Source organism: Pteropus medius, unplaced genomic scaffold (genome assembly GCF_902729225.1).
Source record: "Pteropus medius unplaced genomic scaffold, Ma_sr-lr_union100, whole genome shotgun sequence".
Lineage (NCBI taxonomy): Eukaryota > Metazoa > Chordata > Mammalia > Chiroptera > Pteropodidae > Pteropus > Pteropus medius.
The window spans coordinates 36,124,759-36,137,382 of record NW_024351730.1 but is presented as its reverse complement, the minus strand read 5'-3'; the positions used below and the strand labels follow the sequence as shown (position 1 = coordinate 36,137,382).

Sequence of the window (12,624 nt, the reverse complement as noted above, 5' to 3'; positions counted from 1 at the left end):
AAATACATATTTTATTCTACATGTTTTGGAACATATTTAGACAAGTATAGAAAAGATTCTCTTGATTCAAAGTATAAAAATATATTTGGGCACATATATATTTGTATTTGGTTGTCCTGGCCTAGAGGAAAATAAATAATTTCCTCATAATGCTGCTAATTGATATTAATTCCTTCAGAAGCTCTTTGGATCTCATCTCCAAAGGGGATTTTCAGGGCATATGCCTAGCTACATCTTTCTCAAAACTGGAATTAAATTTCCCCAAAGATATAATTGTGTTCATTTTAGACCGTTTAATTGTCAAACAGCTATTTTACTACCTATTCTTAAAGTTCCTAGTAGAGGATGAAAGCATGGCAAATTTAGTAATTTATCAATCAAGTGTGAAGATTATAATAAATTCTTTATCCAAGATCATCGATTTTAAACATATTATTTTATGTGCCACTAAGAAAGGAAAAACAAATACAGTAACCATAATTCTTATTACAAAGAAACAAATATGTTATGTTCCCTTATTACAATCTCTGATCCAGTAATCGGTCACACCAGCCTCTCATTGGAATTTCTTCCTTATTCAGTTTCCTTTCCCAGGTTTCGTAGTTCTTTCGCATTTGTCTGTATGATACAACTTCATTTACATGTGGGTATATTCTCTCTTTAGATTTCGTGAAGCATTTGGTTTTTATTTTAGAAGAGAGTATAGAATTGAGGTAAGCCAATTACAAATAATTTTTTCCACTAATACTGAAGTTATTCCCTTTTACTTTCTTTCTTTGGCTTTCCATACATAAAATAACTTGTTATAATACCATATCATAGTAAAAACTTTTGAAATGTTCTTAAATGATAACTGAATACATGCAGTATCAACTTTGCATATTACTCAGTTGAAAAAAGGACAATATAAAGCTATGATAAAATCTTCACATATACAGCAATGTAAACTCGTTACAACTACAACCTGGTTGAAAAGATTGATTGTGAGATTCATCCTGATTTTATGGGTTTTATTATTAAAAATTGTCTTATAACTGATGCAAAATAGAAGTACAGTAATCATACCAATGTGCATAGCCCAATTTTTATTAGGGCATGGTGATAGAATTAATGGGGGACAAGAATGTTATTTCAAACACTGATTAATGAGTTTCATATTTTTTTCTTGAAGTTTTTCTTTTTTATGAACTACATTGACAGTTGCCCAAATGTTATCAGGCAACAACTTCCTATGAGAGTTTCTTGAATAGATTAGAATTTAGCACATGATTGATCATTTTATTTGATTTTAAAATACATTTATCTGCAAATGTTCTTCAATTAACAAAAAAAAAATAGTCTTGTTTTACAATTAGAATTGTTCCTAATGGAATTGAAACACTTGAAACAATTTCTAATAGTTAGCTAGAAAAAAAATGATATTACATTAGAAAATAGCTAATGTTAAATAGTACTTTTTTTCATAAAGATTATTGAAAATATCAATATTATAATTTGAATTTAAATAAAAGAAGAGATAAATATGAAATTATGTTAAAGTGAACCAGTATTATCATTGGTCAGAGTTCTTGTAGCAGGAGAAGCTATGCAGTAACATTTAGATGATAATTCACACTGAGAAGCAAGCCTCTTGAGGTCATGGTTTTTTACTAATAAACCCTGAAGATCAAATAAGTAAGATACACAATTCTGAATACTGTATATTTTCAAGAATAGACACTTTGACCCCACCCATTCCATACCCAAGCAAATTAAAATATAAGGTTCATAAGGGCAAGAACTTGGCCTGTCTTGTTTAATGCTGAATCTAATGCTTGTAACAGTGCAATTACTAGTAACTCCTTAATGCTTATACATTCCAGAAAAGAATCTCCTACCATGGTTCCTTTCCTTACTAATATAGCTTATCTGATATGTTCTTTCCCTTGATATTTTTCTCATTGATGAGTTGATTATTTTGATCTATATAGATTGATACATTACCTAGATCTTAAACTATCAAGCAATGGACATGTATATTTTACTTCTTTTCTTGAAAGCAGTAGGAATGACTTTTTTCCAAGGGATATGTCAACTTTTCAGAGATATTTTTGTAGTCTCAACTCCTCCTTAGTTGTACTTTCCCCAATAAAGGAACAAGACTTATTGTGTAACTACAATATATTCTTGGGAGGAAATAATAAACCTTTCATAACCACCAAAGCAATATGACATTATATCTATAGCATTAGATATCAAAGCAACTGAAAAAAAGATCTCTGTACGTGCATTTAATCAATACTGTGAAAAATTAATTGAAAGGGACTTATGGTTAAGTAGCAGTTCTTAATCTCCTTTTTATTCTATGTCGACATGACATAGATATACACTTTTTTGGCCAAAACCAGGAATATGAAAATACTCCCATTAAAATATGGTTAACTCCTATACCTTCTACTTATGTAAACATTTTAGACTTATAAATGCAAACAAAGTGGTCAGAATTTTCTCTAATTTATAGGAAAATAATTTTTAGTGTTTTAGCAATAGTAGCAACATATTATTTAAAATATACATTCAACAAATAATGTTGACCCCTTTGATACTGGCCTAGTATCCTGAAGATTGAGTAGGTCATTTTATTAGTGTGGAAAATAAATGATGAAGGTATCAGTTGAGGCAGTACAATAAATGAATGAATTACAGAATAAGTTCTACAATATATATTAATTACTATAAATACATCAATACATAAATCTGAAGGCAGAATAATAAAAACTTTCAATACTGTGATGTCAAAGCCATCTCTATGAACTGTTAAATATTACTAAATATGTGAAAAGTGCTCTGAATAAAGGCATGTACAAATAATCTTACTGAATAAAATATTAAAATATGTAAATAAATCTTAAATATAATTATTTCCATATTCTCTTTAATTGAGGTATAGAACATTATATAAGTTTCGGGTGTACAACATTATAATTAGCCATCTGTATACACAATAAAATGATCACCACCAAAACTTTAGTTATCATCCATCACCATACAATTGATCTTAACTCATTTTACCCACTTCCCAAATCCCTTCCCCTCTGATAACCACCAATCTGTTCTCTGTAACTGAGTTTATTTTTGTTTTGTCTGTTTTTGTTTTTTAGATTCCACATATGAGTGAAATCATATGGTATTGGTATTTCTCCATCTGACTTATTTCAATTAGCAAAATACCCTTAAGCTCCAACTATGTTGTTGTAAATGGCAGGATTTCATTCTTTTCTTATAGCTGAGTAGTGTTCCACTGTGTGTGTATGTGTGTACCACATCTTTATTTATTCATCCATGGATGGACACTCAAGTTGTTTCCATATCTTGACTATTCTAAATAATGCTGCTAAGCATATATCTTTTCTAATTACTGTTCCCGTATTCTTTAGATAAATACCCAGAAGTGGAATAGCTGGATCATATGGTAGCTCTATTCTTAATTTTTTGAGGAACATCCGTACTGTTTCCATAGTGGCTGCACCAATTCACATTCCCACTAATAGTGCACAATGTTTCCTTTTTCTCTGCATCCTCTCTAACACTTATTTCTTGTCTTTGTGATAATTCTAACAGGTATGAAGTGATATCTCATTGCAGTTTTGATTTGCATTTCTCTAGTAACTAGTGATGTTGAACATCTTTTCATGTGCCTTTTGGCCATTCATACATCTTCTTTGGAAAAATGTCTATTCAGATATTCTGATCATTTTTTAATAAGGTTGTTTATTGGTTATTGAGTTGAATGAGTTCTTTATATGTTTTGGATATTAACCCCTTATTGAATATACAATTTGAAACTATCTTCTGCCTTTCAGTGGGTTGCTTTTCCATTTTGATAATGGTTTCCTTTGCTGTGCAGCAGCTTTTTGTTTTGATGTAATCCCATTTGTTTATTTTTGCTTATGTTTCCTTTGCCTTTGGAATAAGATCCACAAAAACATTGCTAAGATCCATGTCAAGAAGATTAATGCCTGTTTTCTTCTAGGAATTTTATGGTTTCAAGTCTTACCTTTAAGTCTTTTGTTCATATTGAGTTAATTTTTGTGTATGGTGTACAATAGTGGTCTATTTTCATTTTTTTTTTTTTTTTTGCATGTGGCTGTCCAGTTTTCCCAACACCATTTATCGAAGAGACTATCTGTTCTCCATTGTATGTTCTTGGCTGCTTTATCATAAATCAATTGTCTATATATGTGTAGTTTATTTTTGGGCTCTCAGTCCTGGGCTCTCAATTGATCTCCGTGTCTGTTTTAATGCCAATATCATACTGTTTTAATTACAGTAGCTTTGTAGCACGGTTTGAAATCCAGGAGCATGATATCTCTAGCTTTGTTTTTTTTCTCAAAATTGCTTTGGCTGTTCAAAATCTTTGTGGTTCCATACAAATTTTAGAATTGTTCTATTTCTTTAAAAAATGCCATTGGAATTTTGATAGGAATTGTCATGAATCTGTAGATTGCTTTGGGTAGTATATACATTTTAACAATATTAATTCTTCCAATCTATGAACATGGACTATCTTTCCATTTATTTACTATTTTCTTTTTATCAGTTAACCCTGAGGATATTATAAGGGTCTCTCTTAATATTCTTTCTCTAATGACCTTTGTAAATTTTCTTAAAGGTTAAATTAGCACTGTGATACATTTTAAACAAGAATTAAACAGAAGTGTTCTGCCCATAGTCCCTTTTCCATTCAAGCACACACCTTAAAGGAACCTCTCTTGTCCTACTTTTAGAGGATGGGTTCTATAGTGTTCCAAACAAATGCTGTACTAATCTACTATTGGAGGAGGCATAAAGATCTTTGCTTGTAAAACTCCATCACACTAGTTTCTAATCTAGTTTTAAGGCAGTCCATAGTTTATTTAACCATAAACCTATCAGCTAATTTAGTTTTATATTAAGTAGTATAAAATTATGTGAAGGAAAAGATAATAGTAGAATTTATATTCTTGAGAAAGCTTTTTTTGCCTTTGTAAAATTTCAAACAAGGCTTGAATTTTGGACAACACCAAAATAAATTGATGTACAACAATAAAAAATGTAATGTGGTGGTGATGAGTGCTTTCATAACCTAGTTGTCTATCTGATACCTAATGGTGAAAAGATCTAGAGTGAGAAAGGATTCTTAAATATGCTAAAATCAAGAGAGCATATGATGTGTAATTTTAGAACTTTAGAAAAATGATTAGAAGGCAGACAACTCACTTTATCTCTGATTTTATTTATAATAATAGCTAAGATTACTGAATATAATGTGTCAAGATATGTGCTATGTTTATGTGTTATTACTTTTAATCCCTATGAGATGATTTTATTATACCCATTTCAATGATAATGGCACGGAAACCCTTACACGTAAGTATTTACCAGAATTCCAGGGTTAGTGGATAGCAGAATGTGAACTGAAGCTCAAACATTTGGATTTCAGAACTCAAGCTCTAAGCCATGGTTTTTTTAACCTCAGCACTATTTACATTTGAGATTATATAATTTCTTGTTGTAGGGGGCTGACCTGTGCATTGCAGGATGCTTAGCAGCATCCCTTGCCTCTACTTATGGCAGCAATAACGCCTAAACCTAGGTATGACAACTAAAAGTGTTTCCAGATATTTCCAAATGTCTCCTGGAGGGAAAAATTGTCCAGTTGAGCATCAATGACCTAAACTACAATGCTTCTCTAAATCAGACAGAGATCAATGCAGTACCTCCTTAAAAACAACAAAAATATTTATAGCCATAGGAGAGCAAAAGTAAGCTTTTATAAATTTTATTTTAAAAACACATATAATGCTTACTGTAGGCCAGACATTCTTCTGAGCCCTTACAATTATTAATTTTAAAATATTAGCTCATTTACTAAACCAATGCAATGTATTAATATTGGAAGCATTTATAAACATAAATCTTCTTCAACAACAGCAATAAAAAACACATACAGTATAGTGCATAAAATGTAAGGGTTCCTTCATTCAGGTTAACCAAGGAAGCATCAGGGTTCTGATACATTTAATTAAATAGCACTTCACTCAGTACTCTAACAGAGATCTTAAAAAAATATCGTTCCCAGCACATATACGAAATGGAGGAATATTAATGGAGTGTCACGAACTACTTAAAAAACAAATGCCTCCTTTGATATTTTTCTACCTAATATATTGGTGTGAAGTAAATTGGTAGACCTAAAATGTGCCTCTTTCTCAAAGACAGTCATTGAAATGTCAGTATAAACCCAAACCACATTTATTAAATATTACAGACTGTCCTTTTCCTATCATCACTGAAGAACAGGATTTCTAAAGAAGTTATAAATATCTGGACATTTCTTTGCAGATTTGGCACGTTGCTGCTTCTGTTTGTATTCTTAGATGTGGAATCTGTTTTCAATGATAAAGAAGAATATTGTTAAAGGTCTAAGAAATACTCTACCACAGAGAGATTGTATACAAAAGTTATTACTGCTTTCCAAGCAGGAAGTCTTGTAATAAGTTCAAGTAATAACAGAAAGAAACATTCAAAGGTTCTGGCAGACAAGACCTATTTTTTTTCAGATTGCATGTATTACCAAGAGGAAATTGTCTAGAGTTAAATTACTACTTCTGGCTCAACCTCACTCCTGAATTCTCTAGGGGATACTAAATCCTCCTAGTGAGCACTCAGGATTCAACCAGAGTTAGAGGACCTGCACAAGATAAGCAAGGTGAATGTTAATAAGTTCAGCAAAAGTCAGAATTCCCAAAAGAGAAAAGCCATGCACCTCCCACCTCACAAGAAAAGTCGAATATGTAACAGTTTTCCCATAAACCACTAGGCATATGCTTGCCTATTCAGATTATAACTAGAATATATGAACTCTGGACAGGATTAATAGTGAGGAACAATAATGAGTTATTTTAAAAATAATATTGTGTGTGTGTGTGTGTGTGTGTGTGTGTGTGTGTGTATTGTAACCACTCTGTGTGAATAATTCTCCTTAGTTAAATGGTGATTTAAATGAGAATTTCAGACAATTACTGCTCATTATAGCAATGAGGGTATATAATTAAAGATTCAATTCAGAAGAAACCTAAGTATAATTCTGTACAACTGATATTCCAGAAAAGTGTGATTTCTAAATGGAAAGGATAAGTAAGAGTTTAATCTAAATTTATATGCCTAAAGGAAATGAATAGTAATAATTCTTATGTGTTTTACAGTAATGCACAATAATGGACAATTGCAGTGGTTTACTACAGCAGCAACATGAAAAATGAGTCTCTAGTCTAGACATTCAGATTCCCAATATCTACCTAGCACATATTAGATGGTGCAACGTTTCTTGAATGAAAGCAGTATTAAAAATAATCACAAAAATCCTTATATTCACATAATGTCTTTTGTGTGAATAAATTCAGTCTTTATAGTCAATTGCTCTGGCTTTATAAGATAGAAATATTTGTTGTATCCAATGCTTGAAAAAAATACATATAAAATTGATTAGGAATCTAGCCTATTGTTTATTCCTCTTGTTTTCTAGTACTTAGTGACATGATTAAATAATGTGAGTCCTGAATTCCTTGCTTAAATGCTTCTATCTTTGACTAGTTTAACCTATTAACTCTGCTGGGAGACTTCAAAAGTAATTATTTACCCTAATTAACAACATAATCTCTGGGAGACTTCAAAAGTAAGACATTATTTACCTAATTAACAAAATAATCTGAGAAAGAAGTCAAATAAAAATACAGTGGTTTTATACTGCTTACTTGTTGTTTTATATCAGCATAATGTAAGGCAAGCCACTTTTAGAAATGTTTGACCCACTGAATAAAGACAATATATAATTGAATACATGTTATAATTTGGGAGATACTGTAAATAAATATAATTATAGAATGTTATCTATCATGTACTTTAAATGTACTTTAAATTATTTTTATATAAACTACCCTAATTTATTCTTGTAAATGTACATTAAGATTCACTCCAAATACTTTACTTCCATTTTACAGATGAAAAATTGAGGTTATTAATAATAATTGGCTTACTCAAGATGACTCAGGTAGTAATATCAGGTCTTTGAATTCCAAATCTTAAATATGATGCTATCTCTTTATCTGTCAAAAGATTAAATATTTTTCTCCAAATTATTTTGTTGATACTAAAATCTCACTTTTGTGTCAGTTCCTGCGAGTGTATTAAATATTGGGTCATTAATTATGGATTTAGTTTAACACAAAATATTCCCTGGTCCCATGAGGAAATTGTTTCCAGATAACTTGAAAAAATAACATTATAAGTTATTAGTCACTTAGACGTTGGTATAAATCAGCTTATCAGATTATTCCTGAAGAAAAGGGTTTGAAAGGAATCATAGGAAGTAGAGGTATTCAGATGATATGAGTAATGTGTAAATAGATAAGAATAATGTTGAAGAAAAGGGAGGCAGGGTGTAGACAAAGTTTAGATAAATAGTATACTTCACTTCCCCTCCTCTCCACTACCAGAGTAACTATCAAAGTAGTTAGCATGAAAGAACTACTGACCCAAGGACACCACATCACTTGAGTGTCTCCGTAGATTCACTGATCTATTTGTTATTTGAATTTAAATAGTTTGGTTCAGTTATACCCAGATTGAAAAAAAAAAAAAAATTCAAGATATACTTCAAATGTGATTTTTAGGTTGCTAGCCATTTAGTATTAGCTCTGGCTGTATTTTCCTTTAGTAACATGCACATTTTAAGGTAGACCAAATTTTATTTAAGAAAATTCAGGGGACATATACGAGACAGTAATATGAAAAATACAACTTATACTTTATGCTTGATTGTTTGGTGACATAAAGCTATTTAAAAGTCCTTTAAAGAATTTACAACATCAAAAGAATATTATAAACATGTGTATGGAAATACAAAGTATGCAGAGTGGTTTGGGATTTGTGATGAAGTAATGTTCATTTTTATCTATCTGATTTTCTGAAATGTTTTCACATTATTATAAATATAAAATAAGACACAGCAGGTAATGAATTCTGGTATGAAAATTTATGGCCAGGATATCATTAACTACAAGTTAGAATCAATTTTTAAAAGAACTATGGAATTTCAAAAATATATCCTTTCATTGTGTAAAAGTTGAACCTTGTGGATAAGAGGTTTATTTAATAATAGCAATTTTTCAAATAACCAACCATTTTTTCCTACATAGGATGAGTTTATGGGTGTTAGAAACACTTACTATAGAGTGCAAAAAGAAATTCTAAGGCTATATTTTTTTCTTTTGAAAAGCTGTTTTATCAAAGCAATTCATTTTCTTTATAAACTAAGAGTAGTTCAAAGTCTGCAAGCAAAGAGAAAACAGATGGGCTACCAGTTTTAAAGTTAGTCATCCTTAAAAATTATAAAATTAATTTTTAAATAAAAAAATCAACAAAACACAAAATATAATGAGAATGAGACAAAACATAAATTGCTGAGATCTAAATAAATTATCGTCAATTATTTCTAATTTATTAATGTCATTTGTAATTTTATTTCAAATATAACCTTTTACCAATTGAAAATGTTAATATTTTCATTTTGATTTAATAATAAACAATTCAAGATGAAGTAGAAACTGTAAGTTAATGTAGTTTAATCCCTTTGGTTTTATAAGAAAACTATGGTTAGAGTTGATAAATGACTTATTTTTCTCAAATTATAAATATTGTTAATGGCAGTCAACAGCCAATTCCAGATTTCCCAAAGCATCTTTTAATGTTTCTATGCAGAACCCATTACTTTTCATTTTAATTAATAGATAGAAGATATACATTTGGCATAAGTAAAAGAAGGTTAAAAGGATTTGTACTAGAATATTTAATTATATGTTCCAGCCGGTATGCTATATTTCAGTAACACTCATGAACTGTGGTTATATAGTTGTATATGTTAAGTTTGTGGGATAAAAAGGATGGATAAATAGAAAAATTCTTAGAGTAGTACAAGAAAGGGATTTTGTGCTGCATTATGAGAAATGAAGGTCAAGGGTAAGCATGCAATGATAGAGATTACATATGTATGCACTGATCTTCGCAAGTTGTGTCGTGGTACAATAAGGCTGTAGTTACATGAGAAGACATGACAACCAGATGTTGGCTTAGGGTAGACCTATCTGCATTCCTCAGACTGAAGTCATCTACAAGAAGAAGAAATAACTCTTGGCTACAGAGGTGATGTCTCTTGCATTTCAATAGAGCCTATGTTGGAAGGTCCATATGTTAGAATTGTAAGTCTGGGGTGAGTCCATATCTTGGCCATAAAAATCGTGGTTCTTATTTTAACATTAGGAGAGATTGGCAGATGCTAGCATAGGTAGCAAATGAGTTTTCCAAGAAGCCTATTCGATAGATTGTGTATGCGCTGTTTTGAATATTCTGAGCAATTCCCTATAATCACTGTGGGGAGACTTCAGAAATGTTAAACTTGAAAGCTAGTACTGACAAAAGAAACAGTAAATTTCCCATATCAGCTTTGTTAATATTTTTCATTCTCTTTAGTTCTTTCTGCCATCATCATTTAATCTTTCATTCATTCATCCATTCACTCTTATGGAGAACCCACACAATATAAATAAAATGGGAGATTCAAAGAAATCCAATATACAATCCTATGTTTAGGCACTTCCTTTTGCTTAAGAACTAAACTAGTAGTTAAAATTAAAAAGTAAAATCACTAAAATAATAATATGAAAGTATCTCAAGTTAAGAAGAGATTTAATTAAAAATCAGTGTTAGAACAACATATTTCCTAAGGGTAAAGCAGGCCTTTCTAAGGAATTGCTTTCTTTGATTGCTTCAAATTTTCACTTCCCCCTTAGTGTGGCTGTTGCTCCTCTTGAAGACCTTTAAGTTGTTAAGTCAAATGGATACTTGTCAGTTCACATATTCTTTACTATTAAAAAATGTTAAATAGGTTAACCACTCCCACCTTGAACTCCATTATCTTTTAGTATTTGTGACATCTCATGCTCCTGGTTTTTCTCCTGCTTCTCTGTTCACTACAATTCAGTCTCCTTTGCTGGCACTTTTCTATCTAAATGTTCAGGTCCGCTTAGCCTTGTCCAGATTCATTTCACTCTTTCTAGGAGATCTCATGACTTTACATACCATTTAAAATCTCATAAGAGATTTCATAGGAGATTCCCATGACTTTACATATCATTTTTATGTGAACAACTCTTATACTTCAATCTAAACTTATTTTCAGAGTATTCATATATCTACCTCCATAACTATATTGTAGATATTTCAGTCATATTTTTTTTCTAACTGAACTCATTATAATTGCATCATTCTGGTTTTCAATTATTCTTAGAAATTTCAGTAATATTTGTTGAACAAATAAATGAATGGAGATCATACAGAAAATTTGGAATTGTCCTTGTGACTTTCCTTTTTCTCACTATTGACCATTCAATCTATCACAATTCAAAAATTCTACAATCATTCTTACTTCTCTTTATCTCTGTCCCTCTAGGTAAAGTCACCATCACCCCCTACCACAGTTACTGCATCTACTCTTCCATACTTTCCCACACATACTAGAAAAAGAGTTATAGAAATCCTTTGAAAAATGCAAATCTATCCATGCCATTGACCTCCTATTTTCCTTCAGTGTCTCCCTACTGAATTGCAAGAGATACAAATTCTTGTAATGGTCTATATGACCCTGAATTAGCTAGCCATACCTACCTCTCTAATTTCTTCCTGGACAACTTTTCCCTCAATCATTGAGTTTCCAGCAACAATAGTCAAGCCTGAGTTTCTTTTAAAAACAAAAACAAAATTCCGCATTTTTATAAAACTTGATAAAAAATAGTATTTCAAACTGTACAGTCATCAGAAGTACACAGTTATCAAAAATGCACACACTTCTCTCAGCATCTCCAGCACCTTCAGCTTTCTGTGCCTTGTCTGTTTTGGCATCTCCATTTTCTGCAGGATTATTCCCATCCTTGCCAACATCAGCTTTCCCCTTTTTCTCTTTTGGTACCTTCTCTCCCTTCTTTGCAGAGGCCTTTTTAGGCTTGGGCTCTGGCTTCGGAGGAGATAACCTTTAGCAGATAACCTTGCAGATCTTCTCTGTGGTTCGTCCTTCACCTTGGCTTTATCTCCTTTAGCATCCCCTTCAGCTTTTCTCTTGGGCATGATGGTGACGGCAGTGGGATGTAGGCAGTGGACACGGGAATGCAGTGATGCGCGGACTTCGATCGGTCCGGGAGTCATTCTCCCCTCTTCTTTATGTTTGAGTTTCTTAAACATTAAAAGCTCTCTCCTTCCTCAGGTTCTTTAGGTCATTCATCTCGCATCCTCTGCTAGAATGTTCTTCCCTTCATTTTTGCCTGATGGCTGTAATTCAATCTCCGAAACAAGCCTTTCTCACATCCCACGATTTAAATTGTTATAATATTTTTATGTTAACACAAACATATCCTATATTTTTCTTAACAGCAGTTGTCCTAGTGTACACATATGCACATATATTGTGCATTTATTTAATACCTTTCACCCATTTAGACTGTTAAGTTCCGTGAGAGCAAGAATTGATCAAAATGTTCATAGCTTTTTTACTAG

The 12,624-nt window shown here is 31.6% G+C and overlaps 1 protein-coding gene and 1 pseudogene across 1 annotated transcript in view; both read right to left on the bottom strand.

Annotated features, from left to right (window-relative positions):
- CCSER1 (coiled-coil serine rich protein 1) overlaps positions 1 to 12,624 on the bottom strand; it is a 1,118,997-nt gene that overhangs the window by 5,777 nt on the left and 1,100,596 nt on the right. The gene's annotated exons all lie outside the window — the stretch shown is intronic.
- Positions 11,819 to 12,250, bottom strand: LOC120588079 (non-histone chromosomal protein HMG-17-like; annotated as a pseudogene).